This window comes from Narcine bancroftii, chromosome 13 (assembly GCF_036971445.1).
Source record: "Narcine bancroftii isolate sNarBan1 chromosome 13, sNarBan1.hap1, whole genome shotgun sequence".
Lineage (NCBI taxonomy): Eukaryota > Metazoa > Chordata > Chondrichthyes > Torpediniformes > Narcinidae > Narcine > Narcine bancroftii.
The window spans coordinates 28,748,368-28,772,544 of record NC_091481.1 but is presented as its reverse complement, the minus strand read 5'-3'; the positions used below and the strand labels follow the sequence as shown (position 1 = coordinate 28,772,544).

Here is a 24,177-nt window from a genome sequence, read left to right as displayed (position 1 = left end):
TTTTGGCAGAATTTTCAATGACCAGTGTTATGCACTAACAACCCTTTTAATTATATTTGGGACTAAAGGGTTTTTGTTAGCACTAACACAGGAACAGACAATGGCAAATTCAAAATAATAGTTTTTATTAAACTATTAATGACATAACATCTCTTACTTAACTCTTAACTTAACCCCACTATATAAAGGTATGTGTGTGTGTGTGTGTGTACATGTGTGTATAAATTCAAAGTCCAACTCTGAAAAGTCAATCTTTAAAAGTTCAGCATCATTTTAGTCTTGCTTGAAGGTCTTAAATTCTCAGTTCAGAAATAATTATAAAGCTTTTAAACATTATATCTTCAGGCCTCTTTTACTCACAATGTGTTTTTCCACATGAAGAATCTGCCCTCTTCTCAAAGAAACCGAATGTGGCTATTTTCTTCCTCAATGAATTCACAAACCCAAACAAAGGTAAAATGAAGAAGCCAAACACAAAAATAAACCCAGTAAAATTATGTCCTCTTTTCCAAAGAGACAGCAAAGTGGTCTTCATTAATTCTGTGTTCCCCATCTTCTAGAAGTCTTTTTCTTTCTTTGGCTTGGCTTCGCGGACGAAGATTTATGGAGGGGGTAAAAAAGTCCACGTCAGCTGCAGGCTCGTTTGTGGCTGACCAGTCCGATGCGGGACAGGCAGACACGATTGCAGCGGTTGCAAGGGAAAATTGGTTGGTTGGGGTTGGGTGTTGGGTTTTTCCTCCTTTGCCTTTTGTCAGTGAGGTGGGCTCTGCGGTCTTCTTCAAAGGAGGCTGCTGCCCGCCAAACTGTGAGGCGCCAAGATGCACGGTTTGAGGCGTTATCAGCCCACTGGCGGTGGTCAATGTGGCAGGCACCAAGAGATTTCTTTAGGCAGTCCTTGTACCTTTTCTTTGGTGCACCTCTGTCACGGTGGCCAGTGGAGAGCTCGCCATATAATACGATCTTGGGAAGGCGATGGTCCTCCATTCTGGAGACGTGACCCATCCAGCGCAGCTGGATCTTCAGCAGCGTGGACTCGATGCTGTCGACCTCTGCCATCTCGAGTACCTCGACGTTAGGGGTGTGAGCGCTCCAATGGATGTTGAGGATGGAGCGGAGACAACGCTGGTGGAAGCGTTCTAGGAGCCGTAGGTGGTGCCGGTAGAGGACCCATGATTCGGAGCCGAACAGGAGTGTGGGTATGACAACGGCTCTGTATACGCTTATCTTTGTGAGGTTTTTCAGTTGGTTGTTTTTCCAGACTCTTTTGTGTAGTCTTCCAAAGGCGCTATTTGCCTTGGCGAGTCTGTTGTCTATCTCATTGTCGCACACACACACACAACAAACAGCACCAATTCTGGTGACTGTAACTCAAACCTGTCTTTCACAAGGTTTCCACCCCTGTATGTCACAGGGTTTTGACTTCTGAACTGTTCCAAAACTGAACTCAGATGTCTGAATTCTCCAAGTCATATTTCTCCAAGTCATGTGACAGTTACATCATCAGGGACAAGGTCATCCTCAATTCTTGGAAACTACATGACCAACAGTTAAATTTCTTCCAAAATTCTGTTCCTTTTTCAAAACTTTTCCATATCCATAACAACCTCTGACCTCTGTTCAAGAGGTTTAAATGGCTTTGATACGGCTTCCTCAGCAGTTCTTGAATAATCAAGACCCACTTGAAATCCATTAGCTCTGTCTGTCCAAGACACGTCGACTCCGAGAATGAACACTCTTCTCAGAAAACAATGGTTCTCTATAAATGTGCTGTGACCTGTGTCTGACCTTGTACCAACCCACAGCTAACAATATTTTAACTCTATAATTTACTTTACTAAGACATTTTTATAAAATAAATAAATTAATGATTAACATAAATCCGTTACGCAGGCCAATTCCTCTCAGACTCCTGGAAAGTAAAAGTGTTGGTGTACCCTCTTCATGGTTGCCTTGCTATATTGGCTCTGGGTGAGGTCCTCTGAAAAATGGGCTCCCAGGAACCTGAAGGTACTAATCCTCTCTAACTCCATCCCATCAATGCAGACAGGAGTGAAGTCCTTCAGCCTCCCCTTTCCAAACTTCTCAATAAATCGTTGGTCTTGGTGACGTTCAGAGCAAGATTGTTGTTCTGGCACTGCCCAGCTGGATTCTTGAACTCCATCTTGTATTCTGACACATCATTTCCAGATTTTAGGCTAACAATGGTGGTGTCATCAGCAAATTTATGGATTGGATTGAAGCTGAACTTTGCTGTGCAGTCATAGTCATCCAAGGATTAGAGCAGAGACTAAGCACAGAGCCTAGTGATGCCCTTGGGACAGTGAGGAGGAGGAGGAGAAGGAGGAGATGATGCTGATCCTTCGCTGCCAGATATGCAAGGACTATTTAATGCCAAATATGTACAATAAGTATCAGGGAAGTCAAAAATTTATTCAATATGGCAGATTAATAATCGTCTTAAAGAAAAGAGGGTGGAGAAGTTTAAGTAGTGAGTCTCAAGTATTAGGGCCCAGATGAGTTAAGGCTCAGTATCCGATGACACAGCAACAAAATCTGGGAATATGCAACCAGCGAGAACTATAAAGAATTACATTACAGTCATACATAAACCTTGGAAATTATGGCACAGTTTGCTATTTGACCGAGTCCTCCTGGGTCACCTGCCAAACCCAAAAATGATTTGCACATTTGCTCTTTTTAGTGTTGAAGGGAATCTCTTGGGGAAAATCAGATAGCTTCCATTATGAGCTTGCAATCTGTCATGCTTAAGTTTCTTTTTTTTTTTGCCTTCTGCCCAGTGTTGTTTAATTCCCAAGTGAAAAATCTATCTCAACCTCTTGAAGATGAAAAGGAAATAGAAGCCCATGCCATCAAGTGTAGCAATGTGGCAGAAATCCCACAGATCCTGAGTATGATTAAAAATGGGCACAAAACAGATGTAATCTGGCAACATTTGAGAATAAGGTAAATAAAATTCTAACAACATTAAAACATTTAAAAATCAACCTGAAAGAGGTAGAAAATACAAAACAAAGGTTCCAAAATGTCATCCCTAATCCTAAGTGCAGGCAGTTCCTAGGTCAGTGGTTCTCAACCTTTTTATTTCCACTCACATCCCACTTTAAGTATTCCCTATGCCATAGATGTTCTGTGATTAGTAAGGGATTACTTAAGGTGGTGTGTGGGTGGAAAGAAAAAGTTTGAAAATCATTACCTCATTGACTTGTTATGTGCACGGTTTCATAACGCCCAAGGAAATGGAACAATGACAATTTTTCTCAAGCAAAATATTTCAGTAACATCTGGGTCAAAAGCAGTGATTCTCAACCTTCCCTTCCCACTCACATCCCACCTTAAGTAATCCCTTACTAATCACAGAGTGAGTGGAAAGAAAAAGGTTGAGAACGACCGATTTAGAAGTATTTTCACTTGATCTCATTTATTAATATTACAACAATTTAATTGATTTAAAAGGATTTTTGAATGCTTCGGAATGATGGCAAAGGTTCCATTATTGTCACGTAATACCACATTTAGAATATAACATATATGAAATTCTTTAACTTTTGTCTACTGCAGGGGTTCTCAACCTTTTTGTTTCCCCTCACTTACCACTTTATGCTCGGTGATTAGTAAGGGATTGCTTAAGGTGGGAAGGGAAGGTTGAGAATCACTGCTCTAGACCCAATTGTTACTGAAATATTTTGCTTGAGAAAAATTGCCATTGGCCCATTTCCTTTGGAGTTATGAAACCGTGCACATAACGAGTCAATGAGGTACAATTAAAACAGTGGGTTTCAAACTTTTTCTTTGCACCCACATCCCACCTTAAGGAATCCCTTACTAATCACGAAGCACTGATGGCATAGGAATTACTTAAAGTGGGATGTGAGTGGGAAGAAAAAGATTGAGAACCACTGTCCGAGGTAATTTAGGGGTTATTGCGAAGAGAGAGATTGGGAGCAATAGGGAAAAGAGTTCCAGATGTTTCATTTTGTTCGGATGCCTGTCTACATTTTGCTCATGAAGGGCTTAAGCCAAAAACATTGGTTATGTATCTTTACCTTTGCTATAGAAATAGTTTGACCAGCTGAGTTCCTCCAGCATTGTGTTTTTATTCTCAATTTCTCTTTCCCTGACTTCAAAATTGATGAAAAAATTTCTTACTGAAGCATTTCACTGTTACTTCTGGTCTTGCCAAGAATTGACCTCATCAACTGAAGAGCAGCCGTGGCATTATGCTGAATTAAAGATGCAACATTAATGATGTGTGGTAGGACAGGTTGGATAGGAAGCTACAGCTGCATTCTCCAGCATTCCAGGTTCAATGCAACACGAAGCTACCATTGTGCACAGAGATGGACCTAATAGGCCAAATTAATCAGAACAAAACAAAACGCTTGCATCTGAGAAAAATAATTTAGATTTAACCTAAAGTAAAATGTGGGGCGGTTTTTTTTTCCTAACCTCCTTACCACTAAACTTTTGTGACAATTCTACAATCTATGACGCTAATTTTAAATAGATTGTTACTTGTCACAGACATTTCAACCAAATGAAATAGCTTTCCATGTTCATTCAATGAAAACCTTCATGACATCTCCTATTTGTCTCTTTTTCTAATTCAATGAGCATATTCCCAGTATCTTGTCACTCTGCATCATCAACTGACATGTTTAAAGTATGACATTCTCCTTACAAAATGCCCGGAATTAGCAGGTACATTAATGTGTAGGTACATTAAAGGTCCAGCTATTTTTCAATCTTTTCATTGGTTTTAACATACACAAATTACAAGGTACATGTGATAATAATGATAAAGCAAATTAATATCAAATAACAGTGAACAAAGTAGATATGAACCCATGTTATTAAAATGGAAAAAAGGGAAAGAAAGAAAAATATCAATATATTGCTAACCTAAGAATTTCGTCCTTCCCTGTGAGGGCTGCTGGCCAAGTTGAGGAGGACACTACTAATAATATTAATAACAATGGGGTCAAGAAAAAAAAAACACAAAATAATTAATTGCCAAGTTTTGAAAATAATTGAGAAAAGAGAAAGAAAGTTAAAATCCATTGTAGTAGTAGAAGATCTATTTTTTCTCTGGATTCTCAACCTTCCCTTCCCACTCACGTCCCACCTTAAGCAATCCCTTACTAATCACCGAGCACTGATGGCATAAGGAAACCCATGGAGTATGACTGGGAGGGGCAACAACTTTCCATTGAGTGGGGGGGGGGGCAACAACTTTCCATCTCACCAAAATGGCCCTTCAAGCGATGAGGGAAGCAAAAGCCACTGCGTGGGATTGAGAAAGAGTCAAGGTTAAATCCATTGGCCCACTCACTCCAAAGACAGCTAAGAAAGAGCGAGGAGTCAAGTATGTACCTGGTTAACTAACAATATCGAGAACTTAATGATAAAGTGTGAAATCCCCCTTGCCAGAAGTTAAAGAGAGGAGGAGGACATAACCAAAACATATGATATAAAGTACCTTCCTCAGTTATCACGTTTCTCACTCCTCTCATTGCTCGTCTCATCTAAAGTCATTGGCAAAGTCTATCAAGGGTTTTCTTTCACATTTTCATATATATACTCTTTTATTTTAAAATTCCATTGCAATCATTGAACAATTACTTACTGGGAAATTCCAGAGGGTTGAAAAATGTTCCTTATAAGAAGGAACAATACAAGGCTTAAAATCATTCATTTACAATCCACTTGGTCCAGTTTGCATGGTTTCATCTAAAATGATTTGCAGCTGTTTGATATGATTTCATAATGGTGGCTAGAATTTATTGCAGGCATTCCCCAGGAGAATACGATCTTAATTTGCCTGTTCATGTGGAGACCGTACATTGCCTTTTTTCTCTAGAAGCAAGTTGCTGACAGATTCCATCCAACAATCGCTCTCCCACCCTATCACCATTGTGGCAGCCAACATTGCTATAAGTGGACAAGAAATCACTGGCAGTAGTAAATTGGTAAGCTTCAAAAAAAAACACCAGGTACAATAGCATAGAACCTGGGAAGGTTTCCCAGACTGGAAGTAATCTGGATAATGAACGGGCTGTACAAGGGATGAGTCATTTGAAGTCACCCACTAACGTTCATCGACAAGGTGGGCCCTACTTTCAGGTTTTCCAGTGAAAGCATTACATTCCAAAGATGGAAAGAATTCAGAAAGGAATTGTGAAATGGCCATGATGATGAAGAGTTTACAATTACAAACTGTAACTGGAATCATTTACAGTGGGAGTGGGGAGTGGCAATCCAATAGATATTTACAACTGGGTCATATAAGATTATTTCCTTTGGTTGGTAAACAAGGAACATACAGGAATGCCAGGAGAATCATAGTCATGGAGGGATACAGTATAGAAATAGACCCTTTGGCCCATCCATTCTCACTGACCACCAACTATCCATTTACACTAATCCTACTTTAATCCCACGAGCCACAATTTATAGTAGCCAATTGACTTACCAACATGAAAGTCTGTGGGAAGTGAGCATGGGAAGGAATCTATGTAACCCCCATCGAGAATTTACAAACTCCACACTGACAGAACCAAGGCCAGGAATGAACATGTTGTGAGGCAGGTGTTTACTAGCTCCACCACTGTGCCTCTCATAGACAAGAAAAGAGCCTTCCATTTCAGAATACATCCTGTTATATTCAAACAATGAGAAGCTGGAGGAAGTTATTAGGTCAGAGAGCATCCATGGGTAGAAATAGTCAGTCAACGTCTTGGGTCACGACCCTTCAAAATACTGGATATTCAGTCTCGATAAAGGGTTCCAACACAAAATGTTGACTGGCCATTTCTACCCGTAGTTGCTGCCTGATACCTGGGGTTCCTCCAGCTTCTCATTGTTTGCTCCATGTTCCAACATCTGTCGTCTTTGTTTCCGTTTTATCATCAATACTGTTAAAGCAGAGAAGATAACTTTATTTAAAAGTAACTGAGGATACGTGTTTTTGGAAAGAAAGAACATAACAGGCTGGGTGACATTTGATCTGAGTGGAAAGCAAACATGAGCATTCAAGGGCTGAATATGTTCTTTGTGGCAATTTTTGTAACGTTATTTCATAAGTAGGGAATGACAGGACACTAGATTGATGGTTGGGCCACAGCGAGATGCAGTTAACAAGATTGACTGCATTATTATTTTCAGCTGAGATAAGATTGATAATGATGGAAAGACATTTCACCAAGGCAATAAAAGCCAACAAGATGTTGGACTGGCTCAGTAAAATCTTGAAATAAAATTAGAATGAATGAAAAAAAGCAGGAATGTTGACAAAAGAATACATTTCATCGTCTTATTCAATTCCTCGTGCCCATTTCTTTAATGCCTGTTTTTTTTTGCTATTTTAGTACCTCATTTTTACTAGGTTCCCCCCTTTCAATTAAAGTTGTTAGCTGCTTCTCTGTGACAGCATCCAGCATTCCTTCTTCATGCTACGCCATGCTCATTCAGGCTTGCCAACATTGTTTCTCAATAGTGAATACAGATTTGGGTAGGGCTCCCTTTGCCTTGCTGTTCTCAGAGGGGATTGCTCCACACAATGCAGGCTGTTGCATTGGTTGGGTCACTCCAGAACAAACACTGGCCTAGAGAACCAACATTCGATTTGGTTTGTTGATTTGATACTCAGCACAGAAAAATCTCATGGAAATTATGCTCTCGTATGAGGAAGCTACTATCCTGTTTAAATGCAAGAATCCTGCCCAATATGAGCTTGTTCAAAATACTAACCCCACCCCTTGTTCCTATTTGTTTGGTCTGAAAAGATTCTGGAAGGTTGTGGTTTTCAATTTGACAAAGATTTAAATGTCCTGCACTGTCCAGATGGAGCCAAATATACTTCCAGCATTTTCAGGTGGTACTTTAGATTCTAGCGATTAAAATGTCATTGGAATGTGCTTCCACACTCGTCCCTCTCAGCAGTGTTGTGGTTAGTATCTGAATGAAGGGTTAGAATTTTATCTCCTACACTTTTTGTAATAAAGGAGTTGAAAAAGTAAATTTTATTTGGTGATATAATAGTCTGCAGATGCTGTAATCTGTAGCAAAAAAAAAACCCAGTCTGCTGGAGAAACTTAGAGACTCGAGCAGCATCAGTGGGAGAAAAAGAATTGTCGGCTTTGAGTTGGCGCCTCGAAACGTCGGCAGCCCTTTTCCCACTGAAGCTGATATTTATATCGAAAATTACAATCTTTGAGAATTTACTTTCATTAACTCCACCAACAAATATTCTTGTCTCGGTTCAATGTGGATCATATGTGTATACATTCAAAAGTTTGCTAATACTGTTGAAGTGAACTATTTTATCCATGACCAGACTTTTCAAATGCCTGAGGAAGTTTCAAACCTAACTGGTGGGTACAAGAACCACCCAAGGCCCACGGAAGGCCAAAAACAAGCTCTTTAGTACAACTAGTGCAACATGTCACCCATCCTTCCGTTCAGTCCAATCTATCTCCCAATCTCTGGTGCTCCATTGTCTTTTTACTTCATCCTGATGTCTGTAGTCTTTCGTGCTTTACTCTCATCTCCCATACTCACCTCTTTTTATTTGCCTGGCTACAATCTGTGGCAGCAAATACCACAGTCAAACAAAAGTTGCAAAGGTTTTTTTTCTTCTGAATTCTCTTACATTTCTAGTATTCACCTCAAATGGAAACATCTTCTCTTCCTTTACTCTACCAAATCTATTATCATTTTAAGGACCTCTCATCTGGGCCATTACTCTGTCAATCTGCCTGGTCATTCTGGCCTGATTGCAATATGATCTGTTTTATTACCTAAGACCTCACTTCTACTATTTGTGAGGTTTAAAATAAATGTGTCACAACTTGAAAGACCTAAAATTCAAGGCATGCTGCAGGCATGGGGGAAAAAATGCTAATGGTCCAAGATAATCTGTACTGGGAATCTGCATATCAACAGAAGTAAAACAAGTGAAGTTACAGAAGTGAAATCTAAAGCAGGATTATTGAATTACACATGCCTGGATAGCAGCAAGAATTTGAAACACGAAAGAATTTTCATGGATTAAATCTTTCTGCGTCAAAGCACAATGCTCCAAAGTTTAAGGCTAAAGTCAGGGCATCAGCACAGAGCACAGTGAAAAATGTGCAGTGAAAAGAAGTTCATGGCATGTGAGAAAATATTTGTGTAAGATGTGACTGGGGATGGGAAGAATGTTAATTAATCAGATGTTCTGCAATTTCTACAATGTAAGACCACCACACCGACGTGTACACAAAATTGAAACAATATTGTAACCCATGACTTTATAACATGGAACTTTGAATACCCATCTTTGAGTATCATGAACATTAATCGTAGCTTCATATATGATTTCAAAGCCTATCTCATTTAAAAAAGTGAAATATCAAGAGACATTTAACCTTCCAAATATTTTCATTAAAAGCTGTCAGCATCTACTGCACCCTCAGATGCAGATTGATCTGTTCCTTTCATCAAGCATGGAGAATGAAGATGCCTATTAAGATTTCCAACAAGTAGCACCTACCAGAACACTGGCAAACGATATATGAGAAAGGACGGATGCATTTGAGAAAGGTGCGCATTTTGACAAAACATTTCATGCCCTCAGCTGTGCCACTTAAGTGCTTTTGAAAAACATTCACCACCACAGTTATATGTCCAGCAGTCAGGATGCATGCAGGAAGTGATAGGAGTTTTGTGATGTTGATTGAGTATTAGCAGGATATTGGAGATGGGACCAGTGGTAAATGATACTAGAGGATTCAGAGCCAAGTGCATTAGCTCAAGGGGCACAGTGGGGGAAGAAGTTCAATACACAAGTAGTCATGAATCCATATTTCACTAAATGTCTTTGAAGCTTCACATATTGCTTAATTTACACCTCCTACTGAGGTAACAAGTAGCCTCAACCATTACTAAAACTCATGCCCTCACACGTGATACTAATGCAAACCACACGACCACATCTCAGCGCACTGGCGGCTATTCTATCTTGACAAGCAAGATGCACAATTCATGGTACTCCTCTTCCCACTCTTTTGCAGGATAAAGCAGTACACATTTTGAACCAACAGGAACTAGCACCACTAATTTAGCTGAAGCAATTGAGAATAAGGGAATTCTCATGACACTCACCCCAAAATCACTACTGAAGGAGCAAACATCCAGTCTCATTTCTCCCTGCATGCAACCCGACCATGGGGCTATGCACAAAGTTTGGAGGCCATCTTCACACTATCTTCAGCAGGGAAACTAACCAGAATGCACCATCTAATGAGTGATATTACAGTTTTCATTGCACAAAGAAAACCAATCGCTCCATGTCCAATCGATGCAATAGAAAATCAGCTAGTTTCTATTGAAGCCAATACTAGTGGCATCATAGCCCGCAATAACAATGGGGAAGGAGATTTTCAAGCCATCACATTAATCTAGTTGTCTGATTTCTAACTATCTGTTCTCTATGGGAAAATATCACTTCCTTCTGAGGCATCTCCTTTTATTTTGCTTCCTTCTGCAAGTTTGTTCTGCTCCAAGTGTGCTTGCCTGAATTTCCCATTGAACTCATGGGTATGTTACTTCCAGAAGGAAGTAGATTCATGCTTGGAATCTACAATGCGTGCACGAGCCCATAAGTCATATAAAAACAGTTCAGCGCCAATCAGCAAACTCCCTATAGTGTGTAGACAATTGAATCTTGTAAACCAGCAAGGAAACATCACTAAAATGCCATCACTGTAACAGAATTAAATGGGCAGTAAACCTAGAAAGAATTAATGATCTGTTCAAATGGTGACGTGGAAAAAATTTATGGTTTAATGTTGTGTTTATCTCTGCAAAACCTAGGGTGGTTGTAGGAAAGAAAATAGAACTCCAAAACAGTCGAAATTCGTATTGTTGCTAGCTATAAAACTGCATGAGCTGATTTCCATTTACCCCTATCAATCTGTCCCTATTTACCCCATCAATCTGTGCCCACTTACCCCTTTTTCAGTCTGTCTCCAATTACCCCTTTAACAATCTGTGCATTTACTCCAATCAATCTGTGTCAATTTACCCCCTTAGTGCGGCGTGTGCATACACTACGCACACCATCTCTGAAATTTATAGCACCCAAAGAAAATTAGTATTAACAAATTATCTCTAATTCATGGACTCTGCATCCTGCCATCCTATCTCTGTACCATGAATGTGTTCAGTTGATCAAGAGTAAACTTAACAGAACATTTAGAATGTTCTACTAAAATCAATAGATGCAATGTGATTGCAGAAATGTCTATTTGGAAGTGACAGGTCCCAGTGACAAATGTCATCAATGAATGCTCAATCAGCTGATTTGAATTGGCTGCCGTATTAAGTGCAGCAGGAGGGACAACCGGGGATCTGCCTTTCCAGGAATTATAGATGCTCTTTCAGCCAGTTTATGCTGGCCTTTATGCTTATTCCAAATTGCATTAACGAAACTAAGATTTATTATTCCACAGGCCTTCTTTAACGCACGTTGTTCGCAAGCCACCATCTTCCCTTCTCCATCCCCACTACCTCTACAAAGATGACCATCCAAAATATCTTCTAAATTAGGATGCGAGCACACTCTTGCCTCTCACTGAAATTGTTCTCCATTCTCTTTTGGGATATGAAAATTGCACGTAGCTGTCATCAGCCCTAGTTTTGCTGCCTTTCCGAGAAATTAATAATCAATTTTTCTTCCTCCTTCAAAGAGCTGGCACATTTCATTGGTCTATAACAGGTACACCATGCATACAACCTCATAAACCTTGCTTTGACAGGCAGTCATCTTCAGATGGAAGTAGCCTTTACACTTCACACCTCTCCTTAAGCACAAGAATGGAGTACACTAAAGAAATTATTTCCTTTGACCTTGATAAGACCAACGACTGGAATTTGAAGACAGGGCCTGCTCCTGTTGTATCTGCATCAGAATCCAGAGTGGAACAGGGTTAAATCAATGGCAATGCGACCAGTTAGCAATTGGGTGGGTGGAACAGACGGGAAGATTGCTTGAAAATTCAGTCTCCAGCTGGTAACACTAAATATGTTGCATTGCAGTGGGAACACCTTTGTCTCTGATGTCAGTCTGCAACATCAATCAACAGAATTTCTAAGGCAGAGTACTATAGACTGATGCACCATAAATGTCTGGGATTGATTTCCCAGGCAGGTTTGGTCATGTGGGAAAACAATTCTAGTGGTCATAAGGAGGAAGTAAACTGAGGCTGCAGTGGTGATCTCCATTTCTGCTGGTAATGTTGCACCACTTTAAGTAACTATCCCAACACGTCATCTCCAAGAGTCGCAGCACCAATATCAGGAACCCTGGCAAATTTCTACAGAGGTATGGTGGAAAGAGTACTGACCGGCTGCATCATGGTCTGGCATAGGGACACCAATACGCCTGAGCATAAAGCCCCGCAAGAGGTATTGGACACAGCACAGGACATCCTTGGCAAAACCCTCCCCAGCTTCGAGGACATCTACAGGGAACGCTGCCGTCGGAGTGCAGCAGCAATCATCAAGGATCCACACCAACCAACACATGTTCTGATCTCACTGCTACCATCAAAAAAGAAGTATTGGTGCCACAAGTCTCACACCACCAGGTTCAGGAACAGCTGCTCCCCCTCCACCATCAGACTCCTCAACGACAAACTCAATCAGGGACACATTTAAGGAGTCTTACTTTTGCACTTTTTTGATTGTTTTTCCCTCTGTATTGGTTTACATTTTTCATCTGTTTACAGTTCTTTTATTGTTTACATGTGTACATTGTGTACAGCTTTTTTTTACACTACCAATAAGTTGTACTTCTGCCTGGCCCACAGGAAAAAAGAATCTCAGGGTTGTATGTGGTGCCATGCATGTACTCTGACAAGAAATGTGAAATCTGAACATTGGGGACACACGACAAGAAATTAAAAGGATGAAAACCACCTTCCCTGTGGGTCAGTTCTGCCTATGTTAATGATGTCAGAAGCCCCTGATATCAGGGTGCTTTCAACCCCTTGCTTCATGCAAAGGCAGCATCCTGAACCGAGCACGGGAAGTAGTGCCAAGAGCAGACAATCATGGGGTGATTGGGACCTTTTCTGTGGATGTGGGCTTGAGAAATGGCTAACCACTCATTAATGGGCCAACTCAAGTCTTGGGTGGGAAGGGTATTAAATTTTAAATTAAATTTAGACTACACACGCTAACAGGCCATTCCAGCCCAATTAACCTACATCCCTGATACTTTTCGAACAGTGGGAGGAAACCGGAGCCCACGGGGAAATCCACGCAGACATGGGGAGAACGTACAAACTCCTTACAGACAGCACGGGATTCGAACCCCAGTCCCAAATGCTGGCATTGTAACAGCAATGCGTTAACTGCTACGCCAACCGTGCCAGGAGAGAGGAGGGTTTGGAAATTAGCTCTTTGTGGAAGACAGATGGAACACTAATTGGAGAGCTAGGATGTTTAGAGAAATTAAGGCCATGGTGGGGTTTGCAAGGAGTTGATCGGGTTTATGGAATTGGGGAGAGGAGGGTTCATCAGTGAGAGGCTTGGAAGCTTTATGTAACATTGGTAAATAAAGGGAACATCAGAGAGAAACTTGGGGTGTCACAGTCCAAAGCAACAATATTCCAAGAGTGCCTAGATTAGAACAATGTAAATTAATTTCCCTGGCAGTACATCCTTCGCAGAACAGCACCATTTGATGAATGTCAAATTCAGGAACTGCATTAGTGCATAGGGGCAGTTCAAGAGTGGAGGCCCCTGGGCATATTCTCCAGTGAGCTGCAGTTTGAAAATATGTACTGTGCAACCAAACCCTGAGCCTAAAGACTATTTTGGAACTTGGACATATTTTGAAACAAATTAATCAGGACGAAGAGAAATGATTGAGCCAAGGAAACCAGAGGCTTATTTTCTGGTGCCCTTCCTGGGGGTTCTGACACTAACAAGAATATTTTGGGAATTCAGACCTGGGGGGACCAATATTTAAATTCAAGCTGTTTTTTCATCCATTAAGATCATTAACTACAAAACTGTGTGAGATCACACCCCATGTCTTGGCTGCTCCACAGGTTTGTACTCCTGCAGTCTGAAATTCTGCTGACATCTCTCAAGCGTAAAATTCACCTTAATGAAAGGAAGTAATGCCAGGCATGCAATCTAAAATCAAATAGAGGTGAACAACTACATGCCATCCATTGTATCGCAGAGACTAAAGTAGACCTTGAAGAAGCTGTCAGTGTGGGGATGCTACTGACTGGCACATTCCAAGCTGCAGGAATGCAGGTGGGGGGGCTCTGTGGCCTGGTACAATGTACGCAAGAGTTTTGTGGGGGACCGGCCTCAGTTTGGGGCCTGTGACCAGTGAGGAGGCCCCTCAAGCATTGGAGGGTGAAGTGACCACAAGGTGCATATTAGTGGCAATGGTGCGAGAGAGTAAAATCAAGGCGTATCACTACAATGTGCAGTAGCAGAATGTATCTCCGAATATGGCTCTAAGCATGTGAACTTGGCACTCTTTTCCTCTGGATATATTTTTTATTGTGAATAAAGTGTATTAAAAAGACCCTGAAGAAACATAAATTTGGTGAAAATGGGAGGACTGAATTTAAGCCTGAATCATGAATGCAGAACAGGTTGTGGAACCTCCAAATATTCCACAGATGTGCAAAAATGGCAATGTGCCATTCGGGATTATGAGTATCACATGAAGAAAATAAATCACATGAATAAAATAATTCTTGATATAGCTTTCATACGATATTAATAAGGTACATTTTCAGGTATCGTTGCCAAAGCAGCGAGACCTCGGAGTGTGGTGCATGGTGCTCAGTAGTATTTTTCTGGGACAATCTCTCAGGATTTCCACTTTCACCCTCATTAGCCATTCAGAACAAGTCTCCAGCATAGGCTACGACAGCTTGAGGGATGTGTGCTGCCAGTGTAGGAAAGAGGGGAGAAAAATTACTTCTTGCAAGTTGTAGCATGATCGAAATGGACAACATGTGTTGATGATCGATTAAGCAGAAACCAATGACCCATCTCTATGTTAAGGCACATGTTCAATGAACTTTGATGGTTATTATTTATATGACATTCAAGAAATATAGTTAGTAGGAGGTGAGTATCAGAGTCAACCCAGTCCAAAAGATCCATGTGATAAAGCTCAAGAAAGATTAATCTGAGCTATCCTTTAAATTTCTACTCAAGATGCCTCGTGAGTGCCCTCTCATGGATTATTGAGCAGCAAGGGTACCAAAGTGGTGCTGATGGTACAGCCTCTGCCTCGTGGTGCCAGAGATCCGGGTTCAATCCTGACCTTTAGTGGCATCTGGGTGGAGTTCGCATGTTCTCCCCTGACCGTGTGGGTTTCCTCTGGATGCTCCGGTTTGCTCCCACATCTGAGCACGACCACTGTCAATTGCCCTTTGTAACATGAACAGTAAAATGTGGGGGGAGTTGTTGACAATGCTGGGGAAATTAGGGAAATAGGATTGATGTATGATTACAGTTGATGGAAGGCATGAACTTGATGGGGCAATAGGCCTGGTTCATTGCTGTATTTCTCTGTGATATCATGGCTCTGACGGCTGCAAGAACCTCACTGGATCTGTGCCTAGCAATTTCTAGCCACGTCATGAAGGTTGAGATCCAGGAGATGGCAATCACTGCTTTAATCACCTGAGAATCAATTTTACATTCCTTGTCTCTCATCAAGTAAGTCCTCAAACTAAAAGCAATACAGGCACTGATTGTTAAGGAATGACAGAGTCTTGGCATCTTTTACCTACTTCTGCATTTAAGCAGAGCCCAACAGAGGACTTCAAGTGTGCTGTAATTTGGAAAATGCATATTTTTTGCTTCTATTTTTATTTTTCAGCTGGTTAACCATTTATGAGTGTTCAAATTACTTTTGGGTGACAGTAGCTGGCAAGCCCTTGGTGAGCTGGCACACAAAAACCGAAGGCCAACTCAAAGATAGTATCACCAAAGACAGGAGCCCAATGTTTCTCTGCAAATCCCTGCTCTCTACAACCCTTACAAAAGTCTTAAGCACTGATGAACATTGGGCCTGAGATACCATTCATGTTTGAAGGTACTTACCTAGAATTCTTCTGCACCCTGAGTCCTATTCAAAACATGTAGCCAGGCAGCAGAAAGAGCTTGGGAGGAGGGTGGAAAAGAAAGATGCAAGTACAGGGCTGGGGCAGCGTGAGGACCTCTTGCACATTATTTGGTTGACAGATTTTGCTCAACCACCCCCCCCTACTTTAACATGGGATGAGCCACAACATATAAATATTCAGGCTGGTGAACTCCTGCCTCAATGTTGAGGTTGACTGGAGGTCAGGTTTTAGGACAGCAAGACTCTGCCAGGGGGTGGTCATTCCAAAGGAGAACATGCTCATAGGCTACCATATATTGCTATATAATGTGTGTGTGTGTGTGTGTGTGTGTGTGTGTGTGTGTGTGTGTGTGTGTGTGTGTGTGTGTGTGTGTGTGTGTGTGTGTGTGTGTGTGTATATATATATATATATAAATAGACAAAAGGCAAAGGAAGAAAAACCCAACACCCAACCCCAACCAACCAATTTTCCCCTGCAGCCGCTGCAACCGTGTCTGCCTGTCCCGCATCGGACTTGTCAGCCACAAACGAGCCTGCAGCTGACGTGGACTTTTACCCCCTCCATAAATCTTCGTCCGCGAAGCCAAGCCAAAGATAGAGAGAGAGAGAGAGAGAGAGAGAGAGAGAGAGATAATTTAAACGGTATTGCAAAAACAATAAATGAAATACGCTGTGTGTATGTGTGTGTGTGTGTATAATGTATATATACATTATATATACATGTGTACATATATAGAGAGAAACTTATATATAAATAATTTAAATGGTATTGAAAAAACAATCAATGAAATACGCCGTGTGCGTGTGCATGCGCGCGCGTGTGTTGTAACTTATCACTATGTTCTCCCTTGGAATGGTCTCCCTCATGGACTGAGACCTGTGAACTGTCCATTTCCACACACATTCTAAGGCAGGTACAACTCGGCTCACAGATTTTATTGGAAGGCGAGGGGAGCATTGCTTTGTGTGAGACTAAGCCTCCAAAGGAATCTGATCTGTGTGCATCCCTTCCAAATTACAGGAGAGAGAAACAAAGACTGCAATTCTGATTCTTATCCAAGTTGCTAAAACTATAGTTGTGGTAGTGATAAAGACAAAATCAGATTGCTGCAAACTCCAAGGCACAATCTCACCAAAAAATACCCAGGCATAAATCAGCATTAAAAGCAGATAAACTAAAGAGAAAAATTTACCTTCAAATGTTCTCAGCACAGTTTGAAAGGCTGACTTCCTGGCAGTGTTGATTGGGCCTGCTTCCCATTACTCACTTCCTGTCAAATAACTCAATGCAAAGCTCAATCCCAGCCGGAGTCTCAGGAAACAGACCGCACCAATGGGTATCAACTGAAACATATTTACATACCCACCTGAACTTATATGTAATCCTGAGAGAAAATTCACAAGTGGCAGCGTATATGTTCCCAATAGAAATAGACCTTATAAAATAAGTTAAAAATTGCTTATTTACTGGGTACATGGATTCAAAGTGTCATAAAAACTCACAGCACAGATACAGACCACAGAGTCCATGGTAACTCATTTTTACATTACTCCTGTTCTAAACCATTGTATTCTCCCCACAATCCCATTGACCCTTCACCCAGATTCTATCTCTCATCCACACACTCAGTAAAGCTTACAGTGGCTTAAATAATCTGCATGTTTATGGGATATGGGAGGGAGCCGAAGCACCGAGAGGAAATCCATGTAGTTTCAGGAAGAATGTGTAAATGCCATGCAGTGAGTGCCAGAGGTAAGATTGTTGGAGCTGTGAGGCAACAGCTCAACTAGTTGCCATGTTGTGAGGTCCAGGCAATGGGACAACTGTCAGTATCACTCCCAAATGCCACTGCAAAATGTATTGAAGTGGTCGTCCTATGCAAGGTGGTTTTCAGAGCTTCTACTTGAAGGGGTCTTTACTGATTATGTTTATTTGAATGGGAGTGATGCTAATGGAGTTTCGTTCAACAGCATGAACATTCCTCACCAAAGTTAACAAAAATTAAAGAAAGAGACTTTTTTAAGTTACTCACTTTTGACTGGAATATCAACAAAAGTTATTTGTTGCAGTCAGTATCCCTCTAGACCAGTTGTTCTCAACCTTTTTCTTTTCACTCACAGACCACTTTAAGTATTCCCTATGCCATAGATGCTCTGTGATTAGTAATAGATTACTTAAGGTGGTCTGTGGATGGAAAGAAAAAGTTTGAAAATCATTGTTTTAATCATTACCTCATTGACTTGTTATGTGGACGGTTTTTCAGAACTCCAAAGGAAATGGACCAATGACAATTTTTCTCAAGCAAAATATTTCAGTAACAATTGGGTCTAGAGCAGTGATTCTCAACCTTCCCTTCCCACTCACATCCCACTTTAAGCAATCCCTTACAAATCACCGAGCACCGATGGCATAGGGAATACTTAAAGTGGGATGTGAGTGGAAAGAACCATTCCTCTAGGCTCAGGATATTTCGTCTTGCAGTGTGACAGGTTGAAGGTGCTAAGGTGGTGGTTTGACAGTGGTCACTCCATTCCAATAATATCAATGACAACGCTCGAGTGAGAATTTCATCATGGAATTAGACCCCTAACAATTGCACATTCAAGACCACAGATCCTACAATGCATGCCAATTACTTGTCACTTTGTCAGGTCTTTTCAATTTAACTACCTTCAATGCCATACTTGCTTGTATTTTTTAATTATTTTAAATTTAGACATACAGCACCATAAACAGGCCTTTCTGGCCCATGAGCCCATGCCGCCCAAATCCACCAATTAACCTACTAACCCTGTACGTCTTTGGAACCTGAGAGGAAATGGGGCATCTGGAGGAAACCCACATGGTCGTGGGGAGAACGAACAAACTCCTTACAGACAGTGGTGGATTTGAACCCGAGTTGCTGGCGCTGTAATGGCAATGGGTAATCATGCCACTCTAAACCTGGTTGTTGCTTCTTTCTCCGGCACTGGTGTGAATTTACTGTTAATTGCAGGCATTATTGAAGAGACAGATATAATATCACTGATTGGAATAAACCTCTTTGACCTGCTTCTGATGCTTTAAGTAAAGACACTGATATTTTACACATATGTGCAATCAGGCTTTGTGCAATCTCTTTGTTTTCATAACTTTGCTCTGCAAAACCATCGCTGAGACCAGTAGAATCCACTTAACCCAAAGCAAACTTCTGGAGAGCTAAAACTTGCTTCAGGGTTAGTTCAAGGGGAGTAAAGCATGAAAGTCCACAGACACTGTGATTGAAGTAAAAACCCAATGCTAGAGAAACTCAACAGTGCCCTTTATATAGCAAAGATGAAGATACACAGCCAATGTTTCGGGCTTGAGCCCTTCATCAAGGTATGTTGTTAAAGGGGCCCAGTCTCACCCTGGAGCTGGCATTTTGTCAATTGTTCATTTCCAGCACCCACCACCTGGCTGTGAGTAGATTGAGAGCCCCACCTCCCTGCATGGCCACCATCTGTGCACCACCTCAGCAAGCACCACCAAATCCACGCTGCATTGCTTTAATGCAATCTTGCAGTCATTTCCAGGCCTCTATCCTGGGGCTGATTAACCTCCAACACTCCACCCAGGCCGGGTGTCATAATATTTTCCTCAAAATACAACCTTTTTCTTTCATCCAGAATAGAGTCATACAGCATGGAAACATGCCCTTCGACACAACTTCCCTACGCTGACCAAAATGTCTCACACAAATTTAACTCTCCTGTCTGCATATCATTCCAAACCCATCCTATCCAGAAACCTGTCCAACTTTTCTTAAACATTGGAACAGTAATCACCTTGATTTATTTTCATATCTTACTCTTGTGTTTCCTTATGATATGGAAGGGAGTTATTCATTTCATCTAGTGTATGCTGCCTCTCAGAGAAGTCCAATCCACACTAATTCCCCTATAACCTTCTCTGCTCAGTACTCATCATCTCCCCACTGACTGATTCTCCTCCCACCCACACTCATCCGGAAGGTAAAGATCCAATGAATCAAATTTACAGAAAGACAAATAAACATGAATTAATGATTTGTTGTTCTGAACCTTGAGGTTTGGCGCGACCAATTCACATATTTCTGCAGTTGAAACAGACATTTCATCCAAAGGACGTCCTGGAGCTGTTGTAATGAGCCTGTGCAGAAAGAGGGCATTTCCCTGGGAGTATGAAGAATTTTTTTTTCAGCTTACTGCTGCTGCTCCAAAAGGAATAGCACCATGTGTTGCAGAAATAAAGCATTCATTCTATATAAAAATCTGTGCTGACAGTTTAGTAGGATATCTAGTTTACAGTCTGACATCCTCATGAAACTTGCAGAATTCCCATTAGACTGTAATGTGCCAAGGTTAGCATTTTCTAACAAGGCAGTGTTGAAATGGACTTTCTACAATCACAAATTTTGCAGGAGCTGGGGAAAAAAGAAGTGATCCTCAGAGTGGGAAAATGAGTATCTGAAGAATTTCCTATCATAAACATTATGTGCAGTTAAAAATACTCTCTCCAGAGATTTTGACAAATGCAAATACCAACGTACTATTTATATCTAGCTTTATACAGAACCTAACTGGTTGTCCAACAAAGGACCTGTTTGAATCAGAGGTTATTTTTTAAGATTCCAGAACAAACATCATGGAAAATGAGGTTGGATCGAGTTTCTGGCTACCAAATGTTACTCATTTAATGAGGCAGCCACTATTGAGAAATCATAAGAATTTCAAGAAAGAATTGCAGCTTTTAACTCTTTCCCCATAAATTCACTGAAGGCTTCATAGTTATTTGAAAAAGCCACTCTTCATAATTGTTTGCATTAAGAACAGGTGATCCCACAAGGATCAAGTTTCCGCAATGGAATTCCCCATGTGTTTCTCTCATATCACCCTCTGAATCAAGAATGGTGAATATCAATTAAAAATAAATTCCAATGGTGAAATCTGAAATAAAAACAGAGAAGAGTGGGAGTACAGCATTCGTGGAAAATGAAATATAGTAAAACCCCTGGTATCCGGCACCTCTGGGGATTGGTAGGTGCCTGATAAGTGGATTTGCTTGAGATTGCGTGTTGTGCAATTGGTGAACTAACAACTAGGGGCACCATTTTTAAACCCATCTATTTTATCTAATTATTTTCCACCCTATTTATGCTGCTTTCCTGAGGTTGCTTAAATTCTGGATAACAGGGATTTTACTGTAGTTACTGTTTCAGGTCTGAAACTTCTGAGGAAGAATTGAAAATGCTAACTTTGCTTCCCTTTCCACAGATGCTGCCTGAGCTGCCAAGTGTCTCCAGCATCCTGTGTATACGCTGAACGCCAGGATTGACCCCAATGTCCCACACATGTACATTTTAGTGGGGATGGTGAAATGCTCCCACACATTGATGATGGTGCACAGAATGGCTGTGCTTGAATCAGGCAGCCTTTTACTGCGAGATAGAACACCAGATGTCCTTAAGGTCTTTGGGGATGAGCACCAGAAGACAATCAGGCTTGAGAGAGGGGAAGGAAACAGGCAGAAAGGATGGGCATGCAGGTGCCAGAGGGATGAGAGGCTGCAGACTAGTGGAGAGGGAGCAGAACTAGTGAGAAGTCATGACATGGAGATAGATCAGGGAGTGGGGAGCTGGCAGAACTCACAGATCAGATAAGTTACACGAAATGTAGGAAGAGGGTGGGAAAGATATGCTGCAGGAGTATGGCCGCAGAGCAGTTGAGAGGCAGAGGGACTGAACACAGGACAGGCACAAAGAATAGTGGAGGGAGGGAGAAAGGATACAAATATTGAAGAAAACACAGGGACTGGAAACATGGCAGGGACAAACATGGGAGAAGATAGAAATGGTAGGAAAACACTCTGGGCTGTACAATGGAGCTGATATGATGTGAAGTTTGCATGTTCACCCAATGACTGCTTGGAATCCCTCTGGGGGTTCCAGTTTCTTCCAATATCCCAAAGACATGTGGGTTGTTAGGTTGGTTGGCCACCCACCACCCCCGCCCCCCCCCCCCCACCCCAATCCTGGGTTCTGATAGGATGCTATTTCCAAAGGAGATTTTTACTTTATCAGAAAATTTATTTTAATTTAATTAATTTCAATTTAGAGATTTAGTATGGTAATGGACCCTTCTGGCCCATGAGCCCTCACTGTCCAAATATACCCATGTGATCTATAAACTTACTTAACCCTGTATGTCTTTGGAAAGTGGGGAAACCCATACAAACACAGGTAAAATGCACAAAACTCCTTAAAGACTGCGGCAGTTTCGAAGCTGGGTTACTGGTGCTGTAATAGCGTTGTGCAAACCTCTATGCTAACCATGCCACCACAATGGCAGACCCACAGATCTGTAGTATATTGATATCAATGCTGAAGAAATGTCTCCTTCCACCCCTCTTCATCTAAATATATTGGCAAAAAAAAAGTAGGATCCTGATTGATGCGCTTACATCATCACATGCTCTGATTCTCCCTCCTTTATCCAGTTTCCCAAGAAACACACAATTGTTATTCTTGTCTCTTCCACATGCATAGCGAGTTCCATATTCAAATCCTGCTAATGCTGAAGATTCTCCTGACTTGTTTATCAATTTAGCAATGGCCCACAAGTCGTACCCTTCTTTCTGCTGCGAGAACCATTGTATTGGGAATAAGGCAAAAAAAAAAGCAATCTGATTAAATCCAGTAGCACAAATGAGAGAAAAAAAATCTAAAAAGGTTCAGATTTATATACAGGGATAGCACAGTGGTTAGCAGCGCCACCTATCAGGACCGGGGAATCGAATCCTGTGCTGTCTGAAAGGAGTCTATTTGTTCTCCCCATGTCTGCGTGAGTTTTCCATGAGGGACTCTGGTTTCCTATGTTGGAATCTAGGGGTTAAAACATTATGGAAGAAATGATTAATTAATAAGTTTATATGTACTGCATGAGTCAGGGAAAAAGAGGAATGTGATTAAGTGGCAATCACAGCATGGAGCAAAGTTGGCTGAGCAAAATGGTCTGCTCCCAAATACAGGGAGAGGAAAAGCATAAAACGATTTAGGTGGAACGCTCAAACTGGAGGAGGTGGTGAGTAGCACAGGAGACACAGGCCAGACCAGAACAAAGAATGGCCTGCAAGAAACAAAGGGAATGGAAAACCAGTCTAGGAGATGAAGGCATGAGGAGGTGTTAAAGAGAACAGCAGAAATTGGCCAGACAGGGACAGAATGGTGATTAGAAATATCTGGGGATGAATTAATTTCTGATCCAATCAACAGGATAGTCTGGCTTGGAGGATTAAGATGGGAGTGCTACACCCCAGATATCTGCAAAACAGGAGATGACTTGTGATAACCCTTATGCAAAGAAATCTAGAAAAGGAAGCCAACTTTTGTTCTGTATGTAAAGGTTGACCTATATAAACTGAGCCAACTGGACAATAGGGGTCAGTCTTGGGGAGTAGCTCACTGTGCAGGTGACCTATGAACTAACGACTGACCCAGAGCTCTGTTAAGTTTTATTCTTGTGCTGTGTAATAAATTGACTGTTGAACCGAATACCTTCTCCTATCACTTCATTCAAAGAACACGCTGGACTCAGACCACACATAGACTAAATTAAGAGTAAGGTAAAACCAGAGTCCGACACCTCCCACCCTTCAAAATGTACCAGGGGTGTAGTAATTGGGTGGCACGGGGACCGTAATGGCCTGTTACCACGCAGTATGACTAAACTTAAATAACTGTTTATATAAAAGTGTCCAGTGAATTCTAGGAAATAAGTACAGGTCCAGACGTTAAAACTTTCCTCCCTCAACTAATGCTATCAAAAGCAATAGAAACCCCTTTTGCTGACAGCAGAACCTACCCAACCACTAATTAATTGATTTGTTTGCTCACTAGAGTTGTGTTGAATGCCTTGAGGTACAACAGACAGCAGCACATGAGAAGGTCCTTGGTGACTTTGCAATGGAGTGGTATGACCAAAGTCGGGTGAAGGGCTTTTTGCCTCAG

At 41.3% G+C, this 24,177-nt stretch overlaps 1 protein-coding gene across 5 annotated transcripts in view; it reads right to left on the bottom strand.

The window, feature by feature from the left end:
• The window catches only part of LOC138748864 (non-muscle caldesmon-like), a 195,926-nt gene that overhangs the window by 77,341 nt on the left and 94,408 nt on the right, over nucleotides 1-24,177 (bottom strand). Inside the window, exon 1 of one of the 5 annotated variants that reach the window (XM_069909698.1) lies at nucleotides 17,365-17,416. The exons of the other annotated variants lie outside the window; for them this stretch is intronic. The gene's annotated coding sequence lies outside the window, so the exon portion shown is untranslated. Of the gene's footprint in view, nucleotides 1-17,364; nucleotides 17,417-24,177 lie in introns of those variants that run through there. 5 annotated transcript variants of the gene reach the window in all.